General features: G+C 46.6%; 2 pseudogenes; one reads left to right on the top strand and one right to left on the bottom strand.

Moving 5' to 3' along the window:
• Positions 1 to 6,841: 6,841 nt before the first annotated feature.
• LOC123465709 lies at positions 6,842 to 10,664 on the bottom strand (annotated as a pseudogene).
• Positions 10,665 to 10,864: 200 nt separating this feature from the next.
• On the top strand, positions 10,865 to 12,024 carry LOC123465708 (annotated as a pseudogene).
• Positions 12,025 to 15,528: the final 3,504 nt, after the last annotated feature.

The following is a 15,528-nucleotide window of genomic DNA, read 5'->3' as shown; positions in this document are numbered from 1 at the left end:
CCACCACAGGATAGCTAGGGACCCCAAGCGAGGATCAGGCTGGGTGGGGTGGGTGTCCTGGAATTCACCTCCTGGTCAAGTAGCCCCAGCAGCAGGCCTGGAAGCTGATGATGACGTCCGTGATCTTCAGGTCTCGCTCCTCCTCAGGTGGGCCAGCACACCGGCCCGAAAGAAGACCTTGCTCTGGCCCATGCGGTACAGGTTGCTCTTGAGCTCCAGGGCTTCGATCCAGAGGAGGAGAGCCAGCTGCTGACCACGTGGCACCCCGGCCATCACAGAACCCTGGAGCAAGGCCAGGGCCAAGGAAGGGGCCTGGAGCCTGGGTTGGCCCTCCTGCTCTGTGGGCAGCCTTCTCCTGGTGCAGGGAGATTGGGGCTGCAGGGACACAGGAGGGGGCAGCTGGAGTTAGCACGGGACTGGTAAGAAATACAGAACTTCGGCTCTGTATGGACCTTACCTGCTGGAGTCTGTGCCCACGTGCATTTCTAACAAAGGTGGCAGTAGATAGTGGGGCTCAGGAGGCATTAACTTAGGTAACTAGGGAAACAGCATCCTTGTTTGTTTATTTGACTGCCCTGGGTCTTCACTGCTGTGGGGACAGGGGCTACTTTCTCTAGTTGCAGCAAGTGCGCTATTCTTGGTTGGCTACTACATGGGCTTCTCATTGCAGTGGCTTCTCTTTTTGCAGAGCACGGGCTCTAGGGAGCGGGCTCAGTAGTTTCGGTGCACAGGCTTAGTTGCTCCCAGCATGTCGGATCCTCCCAGACCAGGGATCAAACCCATGTTCCCTGCATTGCCAGGCAGCTTCTTTACCACTGGACCACCAAGTAAGTCCCAAAAGGTTTCTTTTGAAAAACGTACTTTAAAGTCAAGACTGGCTTCAACATCCTTCAGAAGTGCAGGGGCTAAGCAGGGGTGGCTGAGCAGTGTGGGGCCTGTGCAGGGTGACGGGCAACACCACAGGTGGCTTGAGAGCCTCACTGGGACAGTACAAGGGGCTCCTCACCAACTGTCCTTGTCGCAGAGGCTGGGTCCAGACCAGCTCCACAGACATGTGAGTGTAACCAGTTGTTAGATATTCTCTGTCAGCAGCACAACTTCCTGAGGATAACCGGTGGATTCTAAGTATGGACCTCTGCAGATTCAAGACACCCCTGTTCTCTTAGATCTAAGCCCCGGGAACAAGGCAGCTGGAGGCTGTGTGCCGGTTGGTATGAAGGCAGCTCTGTGAACTTCAAGGCATTTGTGAGAACTAGAAGCAGCAGCTTAGAACTAGCAAACTTAGGGCCAAGCGAGGAGCTGCTGCTAAGTCACTTCAGTCGTGTCCGACTCTGTGCAACCCCATAGACGGCAGCCCACCAGGCTCCTCTGTCCCTGGGATTCTCCAGGAAAGAATAGTGGAGTGGGTTGCCATTTCCTTCTCCAATGCATGAAAGTGAAAAGTGAAAGTGAAGTCGATCAGTCGTGTCCGAGTCTTAGCGACCTCAAGGACTGCAGCCTACCAGGCTCCTCCATCCATGGGATTTTCCAGGCAAGAGTACTGGAGTGGGGTGCCATTTAGCCTCCAAAACAGGCCCTGCCAGAAGGAACTCAGGTCCTGGGTGTCAGGAAAGACCAGTGCCCATCTCTCCCCACATTGGGAAGCACAGCAAGTAGTGACAGACAGCCCCGTGGCCTGGGCTCCAAGGAGGTGGGTCCACCACCCTGGGCCCAGGATAAGCTGTGTTACAGGAACACCACATGCTTGCTTCACTTCCTCCTGAAACAGGATACCCTGCATCCTCCTGACCAATCAGCTCAACATGGATCCAGGGAAGAGGTTCAAGGCACCCGGAGGACCCACCCAGGATGGCTCTTCCCAGGTGGGGGCTGTGGCCACACTCCTGGACCCTGGATCCAGCTTCCTCCTGTTCTCCATTGGGGTGACAAGCACGTGCTCTCAGAGGGACAGTGAGGTCTTGATTAGGACCCAGGTGACAGTGCTGACACAGCGGTGGCCCAGCCCAGGCTCCACAGGGGTGAATTTCCCCACAGGAAAGAGGGACAGAGTCCGTGCTCAGAGTCATGGGCAGCCGTGGAGAAGGGGAAGCAGGTAGAGCTAAGATCAATATTCGTAAGAGTCATTCCAGCCCCATGTGGGGAATAGACAGGTGAGGCAGGGCAGGGCCCCAAAATAAACACAGGAAGACCGTTCTGAAAGTTCCTACAGGAGTCCTGGTGAAATGTGAAGGCAGCCTGGGTGAGGCGTGTGCTCTCTCTCTGCCCCTCTGTTTACGGCTGACCCCCCTCCTCACACCTGCACACAAGCCCTCTGCTCTCAATCACCCTCGGGTGCCCCATGTCCATCCTTGTCCCCGAGCTGGAGGAGGAGCATCCCCGTGCTCAGCCCAAGTCAGACGACATGGGCTCCCCCTAGTGTCCCATGGGGCCTGCGGGGCTCCAGGGTCTGAGGGAAACAACTTTATGGGAGCCCAGCAGGCAGGCAGGAGGAGCCATGGAGGACGTGCTTCCTGAGACCCTGGGAGATGGGCTCATGGGGAAGGAGGTCAGGCACCCGGAGCCCAGCTGAGCTCATCAATCAATGCAAGGAAGCCTCAGTCAATCAGTTCATATTTATTGAACTAAAGTCTGTAGAACACAATGTGGAGAGAGGCAGATGGTCTTAGAATATCTTGTTCTGCTTCATCCCCAACTGAGGAGGAAACTGAGGGTCAGAGAGGCCTTGTCTGTTGACCCCAGGCTGGTTGATCTCCTTGACACACCGCATAGTTCCTTGACCTGTTGATGCCTTCTGCTTCATCTTTCTTTCTCTTTTTCCCAAATCAATCTCTGTTCCTACACAACACTGGGAATTTCATGGGAACGTCACTGGTCTCGGTGCAGCCTGAACTCAAAGGGCGCCTGGATACGTGTCAGATGCTCCGTCCCCTGAGTCGTCGTCACCGCTGCCGCCACCACCACCACCACTGTTGTCAAGAAGCCGCTGCCTGAAGTTCCACACAGACCATCCTTCAGGGAAGATACACAGCTGGCTAGCCAGCACATGCAAAGAGGCTGAACACTGCTAATTATTCATTCAGTTCAGTTCAGGCACTCAGTTGTGTCCGACTCTTCACGACCCCATGGACCACAGCATGCCAGGCCTCCCTGTCCATCACCAACTCCCGAGTCCACTCAAACTCATCTCCATTGAGTGAGTGGTGCCATCCAGCCATCTCATCCTCTGTGTATGCTAATCAAAACTACAATAAGAGATCACCCCCTACCAAACAGAAGGGCCATCAAGTAAAAGTCTACAGACAATCAATATTGGAGATGATGTGGAGAAAAGGCAAGCCTCCTACACTGTTGCTGGGAATATAAATTGGTGTGGCCGTTATGGAAAACAGTAAAGAAGTTCCTTAAAAACTAAAAATAGAGCTATCATGTGATCCAATGATCCCACTTCAGGGCATATATTTGGAAAAGAAAAAGTTCCGATTTGAAAAGATACATGCATCAGATCATAGCAGCACTATTTACAATAGCCAAAACATGGAAGTAACCTAAATGTCTGTCAACAGATGAAGGGATAAAGACAATGTGGCACATACAAACAATGTAATATTACTCAGCCATAAGCAGGATAAAATAATGCCTTTTGTAGTAACATGTATGGATCTAGAGGTGATCATACTAAGTGAAGTAAGTCTGGCAGAAAAGACAGATATATAATATCACTTATATGGAGAATCTAAGAAATAGTCTATGTGGCTCCCTGGTGCTCTAGTGGTTTGAATTTGGTGGTTTTGCTGCTATGGCCATGTTTATCCTACGTCGGGGATCTGAGATCCCACAAACTGCTTGGCGTGGCCAAAAAAAAAAAAAGAGTCCAAATGAGCATATGAACAAACCAAAACAGCTTCATAGTCATAGAAAATATAACTTGTTGTTACTAAAGAGAGAGAGGGGTAAACTAGGAGTATGGGATTAACAGATACACACTACCATACATAAAATAGATTAAAAAAACAAGGACTTTATGTATAGCACAGGGAATAATAGTAACTTATAATAATCTGTAATGAAAAAAATTAAAAAGAATATAAGTATATACATAGATTATGTATAACTGAATCACTTCGATGTTCACCTGAACTAACAGAATATTGTAAATCAAGTGAAAGTGAAAGTGAAGTCATGTCCGACTCTTTGCGACCCATGGACTGTAGCCCACCAAGCTCCTCTGTCCATGGGATTCTCCAGGCAAGAATACTGGAGTGGGCAACTCTACTTCAATTAAAGAAACAAGCAGACAAAAGAACTCACAGCTTAATTAAGATAAAATGCTGGAATCAAAGGCGAGTTGTTGGAGAAGTCGGGCTAGAGGCCACCACCAGGGGGAGACTCTTCTTGCTGGGGCATCAGACCCCAGGAAGGGCAATAGAGCAGCCCCTGCTACTTCTCTTGGATCCCAATGATCCTGCCTCTCTGACTATCCCCCATTTTCAGCCCTTTTGTCTTTCTGTGTCTGGTTGCTAGTTCCCTTGCCTCTCCCTGTATTCTGCACCCAGTGTCGTCTTTAGTTCAAAGTAAGTGGTTTCTGAGAAGGCTTTCTTGTCTCTCCTTGCTATTCTTTGGAACTCTGCATTCCGATGCTTATATCTTTCCTTTTCTTCTTTGCTTTTCACTTCTCTTCTTTTCACAGCTATTTGTAAGGCCTCCCCAGACAGCCAAGCAGAGATAAGAAAGCCTTCCTCAGCAATCAATGCAAAGAAATAGAGGAAAACAACAGAATGGGAAAGACTAGAGATCTCTTCAAGAAAATTAGAGATACCAAGGGAACATTTCATGAAAAGATGGGCTCAAAAAAGGACAGAAATGGTATGGACCTAACAGAAGGAGAAGATATGAAGAAGAGGTGGCAAGAATACACAGAAGAACTGTACAAAAAAGATCTTCATGACCCAGATAATCACAATGGTGTGATCACTGACCTAGAGCCAGACATCCTGGAATGTGAAGTCAAGTGGGCCTAAGAAAGCATCACTATAAACAAAGCTAGTGAAGGTGATGGAATTACAGTTGAGCTCTTTCAAATCCTGAAAGATGATGGTGTGAGAGTGCTGCACTCAATATGCCAGCAAATTTGGAAAACTCAGCAGCAGCCACAGGACTGGGAAAGGTCAGTTTTCATTCCTATCCCAAAGAAAGGCAATGCCAAAGAATGCTCAAACTACCGCACAATTGCACTCATCTCACACACTACTAAAGTAATGCTCAAAATTTTCCAAGCCATGCTTCACCAATACATGAACCATGAATTTCCAGATGTTCAAGCTGGTTTTAGAAAAGGCAGAGCAACCAGAGATCAAATTGCCAACATCCACTGGATCATGGAAAAAGCAAGAGAGTTCCAGAAAAACATCTATTTCTGCTTTATTGACTATGCCAAAGCCTTTGACTGTGTGAATCACAAGAAACTGTGGAAAATTCTGAAGGAAATGGGAATACCAGACCACCTGATCTGCCTCTTGAGAAATCTGTATGCAGGTCAGGAAGCAACAGTTAGAACTGGACATGGAACAACAGACTGGTTCCAAATAGGAAAAGGAGTACTTCAAGGCTGTATATTGTCACCCTGCTTATTTAACTTATATGCAGAGTACATCATGAGAAACGCTGGACTGGAAGAAGCACAAGCTGGAATCAAGATTACCAGGAGAAATATCAAAAACCTCAGATATGCAGATGACACCACCCTTATGGCAGAAAGTGAAGAGGAACTAAAAAGCCTCTTGATGAGAGTGAAAGTGGAGAGTGAAAAAGTTGGCTTAAAGCTCAACATTCAGAAAATGAAGATCATGGCATCCGGTCCCATCACTTCATGGGAAATAGATGGGGAAACAGTGGAAACAGTGTCGGACTTTATTTTTCCGGGTTCCAAAACCACTGCAGATGGTGATTGCAGCCATGAAATTAAAAGACACTTACTCCTTGGAAGGAAAGTTATGACCAACCTAGATAGCATATTCAAAAGCAGACACATTACTTTGCCAACAAAGGTTCGTCTAGTCAAGGCTATGGTTTTTCCAGTGGTCATGTATGAATATGAGAGTTAGACTGTGAAGAAAGCTGAGTGCCAAAGAATTGATGAACTGTGGTGTTGGAGAAGACTCTTGAGAGTCCCTTGGACTGCAAGGAGATCCAACCAGTCCATTCTAAAGGAGATCAGCCCTGGGATTTCTTTGGAAGGAATTATGCTAAAGCTGAAACTCCAGTACTTTGGCCACCTCATGCGAAGAGTTGACTCATTGGAAAAGACTCTGATGCTGGGAGGGATTGAGGACAGGAGGAGAAGGGGATGACAGAGGATGAGATGGCTGGATGACATCACCGCCTCAATGGACATGGGTTTGGGTGAAGTCCGGGAGTTGGTGATGGACAGGGAGGCCTGGCGTGCTGCGATTCATGAGGTTGCAAAGAGTCGGACACGACTGCATGACTGAACTGAACTGACTGAAGTGGTTTCTGAAGGGAAGGGAGTTAGGGGGAGAATGCATACATGTGTGTGTATGGCTGAATCCCTTCACTGTTCACCTGAAACTATCACAGCACTGTTAATCGACTATTCCTCAATACAAATAGAAAGTTCACAGTGTGAAAAAAATAAGAGGTTTCTCCCTCGGCCCCCGCCCATTCTCTAGTCCCCCTTCCTCCCTTAATCCAGGCTCCTTCTCTCTCCCCATCTATCACCTGCATTCACCCCTCCCCTCCTGTGCTCAGCTGCAGAAGCGCCAGTTTCCTAACCCTCAGCTCCAACAATTTTGTCTCAGTCTCCTTTTTTCCCTCACACTGTGCCTCTGCACCTTGACCCTCAATGTGTCCCTGGACCCTCACTGCTCTGGGGGTGGTGGAGTTGGGTCCCCCTGCAGACTCTCATAGATCTGGGTGAGCTCCTCCCGCTTCCTCTCCAGCTCCCTGGCCCGCTGCTGCAGGTTTTCAGCTGATGCTGCCTTTGCACCATCGTGCAAGTGCATTGACTCCTTCACCAGGAAGCCCACATCCACCAGGAGGAAGAGCCCTGCAGTGGCCGCCCCCACGATTCAGCCTCCTTTGGTAACTGTCAAAGCCGTGCCTTTGAAACCTGCCTCTACCTGCTGGATGGCTGGAGCTGCGATTCTCCCAGGGCTCAGGTAGACGTTTGCCTTGACTGCAGAGTCAGGGTTGGCTTCACCTGTCTCCATGGCATGTATATTTATTTCAAGGTGTTTCTCGACTTTTGCCAATTTCTCTGTTGTGTCAACAATTTGGGGGTTGCTCTTGAGTACCTCTAGGAGCACCTTGCATTTCTTGACACCAATTGACTGGCTTTGTTTTCTGCTGATGACCTACTTACATGTTCCACGATGCTGGTGGACACAGCGGTCACAGCAGCCGCTGCTCCCAGCCCTATCCCAGTGGCTGAGAGTGCCACACTGGCCCCCGCTGTCACGGGTGCCAGAACCAGGCCAAGGATGGTCAGGGCACCAGATAAAGTGCCAGTGCTGTGGGTCACCACATTGGAGATGGTCAGTCCCTGTGGACTTTGTCAACATTGTCTGCAAGCTCCTGGAGCTTGCTTTTAAGCTCCACCAGCTGCTGTGTCACCCGAGGAAACTTCTTCAGAAACCTCTTCCTATCCAGCTGCTCTTTTGGGAGTGTTTCTTGCTCCTTTCCAGCCAATTCTCTTTTCAATTCATTCAGATATTCGTGTAGTGCATTCATGTCTTACCTGTAACAGTGAAGGTCAAGGGGTTAGAAAGGCAGTTCGCTTGTCTGTAAAATAGGTTCAAAAATGTCTATTCTGCATAAATACAGAGATAGTACTATAAATCAATTAGAAAAGAAATTTACAAAAGTAAAATTTCCTCTTTCAACATTAAACACAGGTTTTTTACCTTGTAGATGCTCCATATACTTCTTCAATCCTCTAACAGATAAAAAAAAGTCACCTTAGGATACTCATAACTTAAGAGAGATATTTGATGGAATTCCCTGGTGGTCCAGAGGTTATGACTCTGCACTCCCACTGCCTCGGGCATGACTCAGTCCCTGGTCAGGGGCCAAGGATCCCACAAGCCATGCGGCTCAGCCAAAAAAAAAAAAAACGCATTTGGTAGAGATGTCTCGGAGGCAGGGCAACACCAGCACTTCGAAAGAGTTGGTGAGTGGGAACTCCACAGAGAAACAAAGAGAAGTGGGATTAGAGCAGAAAGCCTGCATTCAAGGGCCTCGGTGTGTAGTGAGGGGTCAACCTGATCTTTGCCCTTGGCTACTGGGAAGTGGTCCCTAAGCCCCTAGAATATTCTGGCAGATACGAGTGTCCTTGTCTGCCTGGGCCTTTTGGCCACTGTTCAGTCTGACAAGGAGACATGTGATGGGGCCTCTGGAGGAGCTGGACTCTAGGACATTAATCTGACCTCAGGGAGGGGCTGGAGACCACAAGTCAGGATAATTTTTTTTTAAATGGGTGAGTGTCCCTGGCAGGCAGTGTTCCGTGTGCCCTGCCACACACCAAGTTCCAGAACAGTAACGCATCCTGGGGACAATCGAAGCTTCAGGTGTGAAATCCACCGAGACTCTGTCCTGTGACTGATGGAAACCCACAGGCTTCCTGTAATACACTGGGATCACGATGGCTCTCAGTGAGTCCTGTCTGCTCTATAGGGAATTCTCAAACCTGAGGGTGGTTTTGGGGATCCCCTAAATTTGCCATTGGTTCAAATGAAAGCATAGTCCTGAGCACTATGCCCTCATCCTTTGCAGATTGGCTGTCTCTGTGACTTAGAATTTGTAAAAATAGAAAAAACACCCCAAAGTCAGAACTAAAGGCACCTTAACAGTCCTTTAGTCTGCCATCTGCTGTCTTCTAAGGCTTGTGTCCTTGGCCTTCCCAGCAGCAGGTTCCTGAGTCCATCCACTGCCCCAGCTGCCTGGAGATCAGGAGATGTGTTGCTGGTTCCTCTTGGACTCTCCAGCCCACCTCACTGACTCCTGACCCAGCACTCAGCACCACTGACCTCTCAGGTGTCACATGTTAATTTGTGACAGCTTCACGAGCCTGCACCCCAAGGTCATGTGGAACTTTATGGAACCTCTAAAGGTTCAAGAGACTCAAGGAAACACCCATCTGAATGGCTGAGCCGGAAGAGACCAGCACCTGCACAGCTGGTGGAGGAAGTGTTTTCCTCTTGTTGGGGATGCGCGAGGCTCCTCAGAATCCCTCAAATGACACACAATCGCAGCCACTCACTGTGACCCTGGAGGGCTCACTGAGCCACGCAGCCTTCCACTGTCAGGGTGGCTCCACGTAAATTAGAAGAGGGTCCCAGATGCAGTGAGAATCCAGGTCCCAGGCATGGTATGCAGACATGGTCACCCAGGGCCCTCTAGCCCAGCATGAGGGGATCCCATCAGGGAGGGAAGAAATATCCCCTCTCCCACTCAGGGGACCTCTGCTAGGGTCACAGCCCCTTTAGTCCTGTGTTCTCAGGGCCCACTCTCCTCATTCTAGTCCTGGTCCTGCTGCCCAAGCCTGCCTACTAGTCCTCCAACCTGGACCTTCTGCTCCACCCTGACCTGGGGTCTGACCCTGGTCCAGGCCTCCCTGGGCCTTTGGATGAGATGATTGCACTTGGTTCCCCACCTCTGACCCTGTAGTTCACTCTGAGACCATCACCATAGTCCTTCAGATTGAATTACTATTCCCATTGGACACATGCAAATCTGAAACTCTGACACATAAGCCCAGAACCCAGGAGCTGGGCAGAGCTAGATCCAGGATCCCGTCAGCTCCACCTAGTTCCTCTCCAGCCTCTCTGCTTTATGGGCCAGCAGGATCCTGCAGGGTTGGTACAGTTCCTAAGATGGGGACTAGAAAGGCTTTATCTAGGTAGAAGCCCGAGTAATACAAATGAAGGCATCAGGATTTTCTGACTTGCCCCAAAGGAAATTCTGCTTGATTCTCATCACCAGAAAGAAAATTCTTCCCAACAAGCTTTTTAAATGTTAATATTGATTGAGAACCTACTCTGTATCAGTCATTACGGGAAGATCGTTGCATGCATGATCTCAGTATCCTCACAATAAAACTGAACAGATGATGAAGCTAAGGCAGAGAATAGCTCAGTAACATGTCCAAGGTCACATAACCTGCCCCTTCCTTGCAGGTTTCATCTTTTCTCAACCTGAGGTTGTTCACTGCCAGCAAATGACATGGAGGAAACATTCCTCATGAGATATTGAGAAGGAACATCCTCAACCCCCACCATAGGATCCTGCTTGGAGGAGGTGTGCCTGCTAGCAAAAATCTAGTCTGGTGCCTCGGGATGTGGGTGACCTTCCTGACACACCAATACACCTGTACAGGTTACCTGGACAAACCAGCATTAGCCTCAATTTTCTTCAGGAATTCAGTCAGCAGGACTGAGAAAGGAAGGGGAGTGCGGTTATAAGAATTTGTGAAGAGAAAAAGGGAAAGTGTTAGTCGCTCAGTCCTATTTGACTCTTTGTGACCCCGTGGGCTGTAGCCCGCCAGGCTCCTCTATCCATGGGGTTCTTCAAGCAAGAATACTGGAGTGAGTAGACATTCAGTCCTCCAGGGGATCTTCCGAACCTAGGGATAAAATCCAGATCTCCCACATTGCTGGCAGATTCTTTACTGTCTGAGTCACTGGGAAAGCGCAGAAGATTTTGTGGTAGATTATAAATGGTATTGGGTAGATTTTTTTTTTAACCCTGTGTAACCTGGGGGAGGGCTCACAGATTTTGACAATCCACTCTAGAACAGGTATCTAGATCACCATGGCAACAGAAGTTGAAGAGAACTATTTGAGTTTTTTAATTTGGTGGACCCAAAGTGCGGATACTCCAGTTGGATGTTGCTGTACCAATTCTGAAAGACCACCAGGTTCCAACAAAGTCCAAGCATGTGGTGTAAACCCAGTGGACATATATATCTGCTCTGGCACTCACAGTATAAAACCACTTCTACCTTATACTCCTAGCTGAGATGTGGCTGGGGTAGTAGAAGCTGCTGGAGAGAATGTATCTTTCAAGAAAGGTGATATTCACTACCAGGACGGTCTCTGGGGGCTACACCGAGTTTGCTCTGGAAGCCCATCACATTGTTTACACACTTCCGCAAAAAACTGGACTTTAAACAAGAAGCTGCCATCAGCATCTCATGTTTTAATGCTTATCAAGTCTGCTCCCCAGTGTCCGTGTGAAAGCTGGAAAAAGTGTTCTGGGGCAGGTGGAGGAGCTGGAAGAGCAGCATGCCAAATGGTCAGAGCTTATGGCTTAAAGATTTTGGACGCAGTTACTACTTTCCTGGTGGCTCAGATGGTAAAACGTCTGCCTACAATGCAGGGGACCCGGGTTTGATCCCTGGATCGGGAAGATCCCCTGGAGAAGGAAATAGCAACCCACTCCAGTACTCTTACCTGGAAAATCCCATGGATGGAGGAGCCTGGTAGGCTATAGTCCATGGGGTCGAAAAGAGTTGGACACGACTGAGCCACCTCACTTCACTTCACTTCACTTCACTTCACTACTGAGGAAGGACAAAAGATTGTTTTGCAAAATGGAGCACATGAAGTGTTTAATCACAAAGAAGCTAATAATATTGATAAAACTAAGAAATCTGTTGGTGAAAAAAAAGTTGATGTGATTATTGAAATGTTTGCTAATGTCAGCCTTAGCAAAGATTTAAATTTTTTGTCACATGGAGGACGAGTAATAGTTGTTGGCCACAGAGGTCCTATTGAAATAAACCCACAGGATCCATGACAAGGGAATATAGCATAAAAGGAGTAGCTCTCCCTTCATCCTCCAAGGAGGAATTCCAGCAGTTTGCAGCAGCTCTGCAAGCCGGAATGAATTGGTTAGTTGAGACGAGTAATAGGTCCCCGGTATTCACTACAGAAGGTGGCCCAGGCTCATGAAGATATCATTCACAGCAGTGGGACCACAGGAAAAATGATTCTTCTCTTAAATCATTAATCGTTCCATTGATTTCCTGTGTAATTAAAAGGTTTCCTACTGTAGTTTTATGTACACTGCATTTGCTCTGCTTAGCAATCATTTGATTCAGTGAGTTTCTTCTATTTAAAAAAATATTTATCTTAGGATTCATAGGCATTGGAGTGCAGTTTATTTTATAGCTGGGAATATTCTTTATGCCTTCTGCCTCTCATCAAGGAATAGTGGGAAATACGATGTTAGTGGTCACTTGGCATTGGAGGACATTATAGAAATCCCTAACCGATGCTTATCATTAATTCCATACCTTTGACTAAAACATGCTAATTCAAAATAGGACTGCTTGATTCCCAAGCCTAGTTCTCTTTACAAAGGTTCTTTAGTCTCTGATTAGCCCAGAACTATACTGGACTCTGACGATTCTCTGAACTCAATGAGACCCCTTTTCTAAACTAATCTCATCTAGATCTACAGGTCTCTCAGAAGGGCAAGATAAACCATGTCCAGAGAAATCTGTTAGTTTCCCAATATTCCCCAGTGTTTTATGCTTTTTTCTGGGTTAATCATTGACTACCAATGATCCATGTGCTCTCTGAGGACATCAGCCTTATCTCTGGGATAATATGATACCAGGTGCGGAGTTGGGCTTCCCAGGAGGCGCTGGTGGTACAGAATCTGCCTGCCAGTGTAGGAGATGTGGGTTGGACACCTGGGTCAGGAAGATCCCCTGGAGAAGGGCATGGCAACCCACTGCAGTATTCATGCCTGGAGAATCCCATGGACAGAGGGGCCTGGCGGGCTACATACAGTACACAGGGCTGCAAAGAGTCGCACATGATGAAGTGACTTAGCACATCAGGTGCATGGTTTCCAAATATATATGCATTGATTGGTTCAACTTGTTCAACTAGCCGCGTGAAGGCTTTTAAGTTACAAATGGTTGTTCAAGCTCCTCCAAGTGCCACAGCCTTCTCCAACTATTACTTGGGGCCCCCTGGATCAAAGATCGTCCATATGCGGGTAAGCAGAACATGCTGCCTCAAATATTGATATGTCAAATAAAAGCATTTATATAAAATTGATTAAAAACAAAAACAAACAAAAAAAACAATTTAGGGTCTGTGTCCCTGGCCAGCTCGAAGCAGTCTGAACAGAATTGCCAGCCCTTTTCCCTAGTGGCCATATTCTCCTAAATGAAAAGGGGGGAAATAAAGGATTACAGTCAGGGAGGAAGGACAGGGGTCCCCAAGTGGCAAAAGGAAATAAATTGCTAGTGGCAGATGTTTTTTTCCCCTTATCTACATGAGATTAAAAGGTTCCTTGTAATCCTGTGTTGCCATGACGACACCTGGTGCCCCCTGAACTTAACTTTTTCTCAAACCTTGAGCTAACTAATGTGTATTTGTCACAGAAATGTTTTTCTTAAGCTGTGTTAATGAAACTATTCATTTGCTTGGAAATATGCCTTTATTCAAGATTCATGTCAATTGTTTTATGGCCAGAGGTGAGTCCCCTTGTGCCATTCTATCTCAAAATGCATATTGTGGGAGAGGAGCCTGGTATAACACTCTCTGTCTGAGGCATTTCTTTTATCCGATTAGCAGCTTGCTATCAGGTATATAATGCCTTGCTAAAAACTAAAAACTAGCAAGGGGGCACTCTTTCTGTCCCCTTCTGAAGTCTATGTTAGAAGCTTTCTCTACCCCCATTTACACTTTAATAAAACTCTACTACAAAAAGCTCTGAGTGATCCAGCCTTGTCTCTGGCTCCAGGTTGAAGTCTTCTCCTTTGAGGCCAAGGATACCAGATTCGCTCACAGCTCATGGAAGTAACCTTTCAGAATTGTATCTGTGTGTGACGGGGATCATATATTTTTATTTATTTATTTTTTAATTTTATTTTCTTTTTAAACTTTACATAATTGTATTAGTTTTGCCAAATATCAAAATGAATTCGCCACAGGTATACATGTGTTCCCCATCCTGAACCCTCCTCCCTCCTCCCTCCCCATACCATCCCTCTGGGTCGTCCCAGTGCACCAGCCCCAAGCATCCAGTATCGTGCATCGAACCTGGACTGGCAACTCATTTCATACATGATATTTTACATGTTTCAATGCCATTCTCCCAAATCTTCCCACCCTCTCCCTTTCCCACAGAGTCCATAAGACTGTTCTATACATCAGTGTTTCTTTTGCTGTCTCATACACAGGGTTATTGTTACCATCTTTCTAAATTCCATATATATGCATTAGTATACTGTATTGGTGTTTTTCTTTCTGGCTTACTTCACTCTGTATAATAGGCTCCAGTTTCATCCACCTCATTAGAACTGATTCAAATGTATTCTTTTTAATGGCTGAGTAATACTCCATTGTGTATATGTACCACAGCTTTCTTATCCATTCATCTGCTGATGGACATCTAGGTTGTTTCCATGTCCTGGCTATTATAAACAGTGCTGCGATGAACATTGGGGTACACATGTCTCTTTCCCTTCTGGTTTCCTCAGTGTGTATGCCCAGCAGTTGGATTGCTGGATCATAAGGCAGTTCTATTTCCAGTTTTTTAAGGAATCTCCACACTGTTCTCCGTAGTGGCTGTACTAGTTTGCATTCCCACCAACAGTGTAAGAGAGTTCCCTTTTCTCCACACCCTCTCCAGCATTTATTACTTGTAGACTTTTGGATCGCAGCCATTCTGACTGGTGTGAAAAGTACTATCAACAATTATATGCCAATAAAATGGACCACATGGAAGAAATGGACAAATTCTTAGAAAAGTACAACTTTCCAAAACTTGACCAGGAAGAAATAGAAAATCTTAACAGACCCATCACAAGCACGGAAATTGAAAGTGTAATCAAAAATCTTCCAGCAAACAAAAGCCCAGGTCCAGACGGCTTCACAGCTGAATTCTACCAAAAATTTAGAGAAGAGCTAACACCTATCCTGCTCAAACTCTTCCAGAAAATTGCAGAGGATGGTAAACTTCCAAACTCATTCTATGAGCCCACCATCACCCTAATACCAAAACCTGACAAAGATCCCACAAAAAAAGAAAGCTACAGGTCAGTATCACTGATGAACATAGATGCAAAAATCCTTAACAAAATTCTAGCAATCAGAATCCAACAACACATTAAAAAGATCATACACCATGACCAAGTGGGCTTTATCCCAGGGATGCAAGCGTTCTTCAATATCCGCAAATCAATCAATGTAATACACCACATTAACAAATTGAAAAATAAAAACCATATGATTATCTCAATAGATGCAGAGAAAGCCTTTGACAAAATTCAACATCCCTTTATGATAAAAACTCTCCAGAAAGCAGGAATAGAAGGAACATACCTCAACATAATCAAAGCTATATATGACAAACCCACAGCAAACATTATCCTCAATGGTGAAAAATTGAAAGCATTTCCTCTAAAGTCAGAAACAAGACAAGGGTGCTCACTTTCACCATTACTATTCAACATAGTTTTAGAAGTTTTGGCCACAGCAATCAGAGCAGAAA

This window comes from Bubalus bubalis, chromosome 4, assembly GCF_019923935.1.
Source record: "Bubalus bubalis isolate 160015118507 breed Murrah chromosome 4, NDDB_SH_1, whole genome shotgun sequence".
Classification (NCBI taxonomy): Eukaryota; Metazoa; Chordata; class Mammalia; order Artiodactyla; family Bovidae; genus Bubalus; species Bubalus bubalis.
The sequence above is the reverse complement of the archived record's forward strand: the minus strand, read 5'-3'. Positions and strand labels throughout refer to the sequence as shown.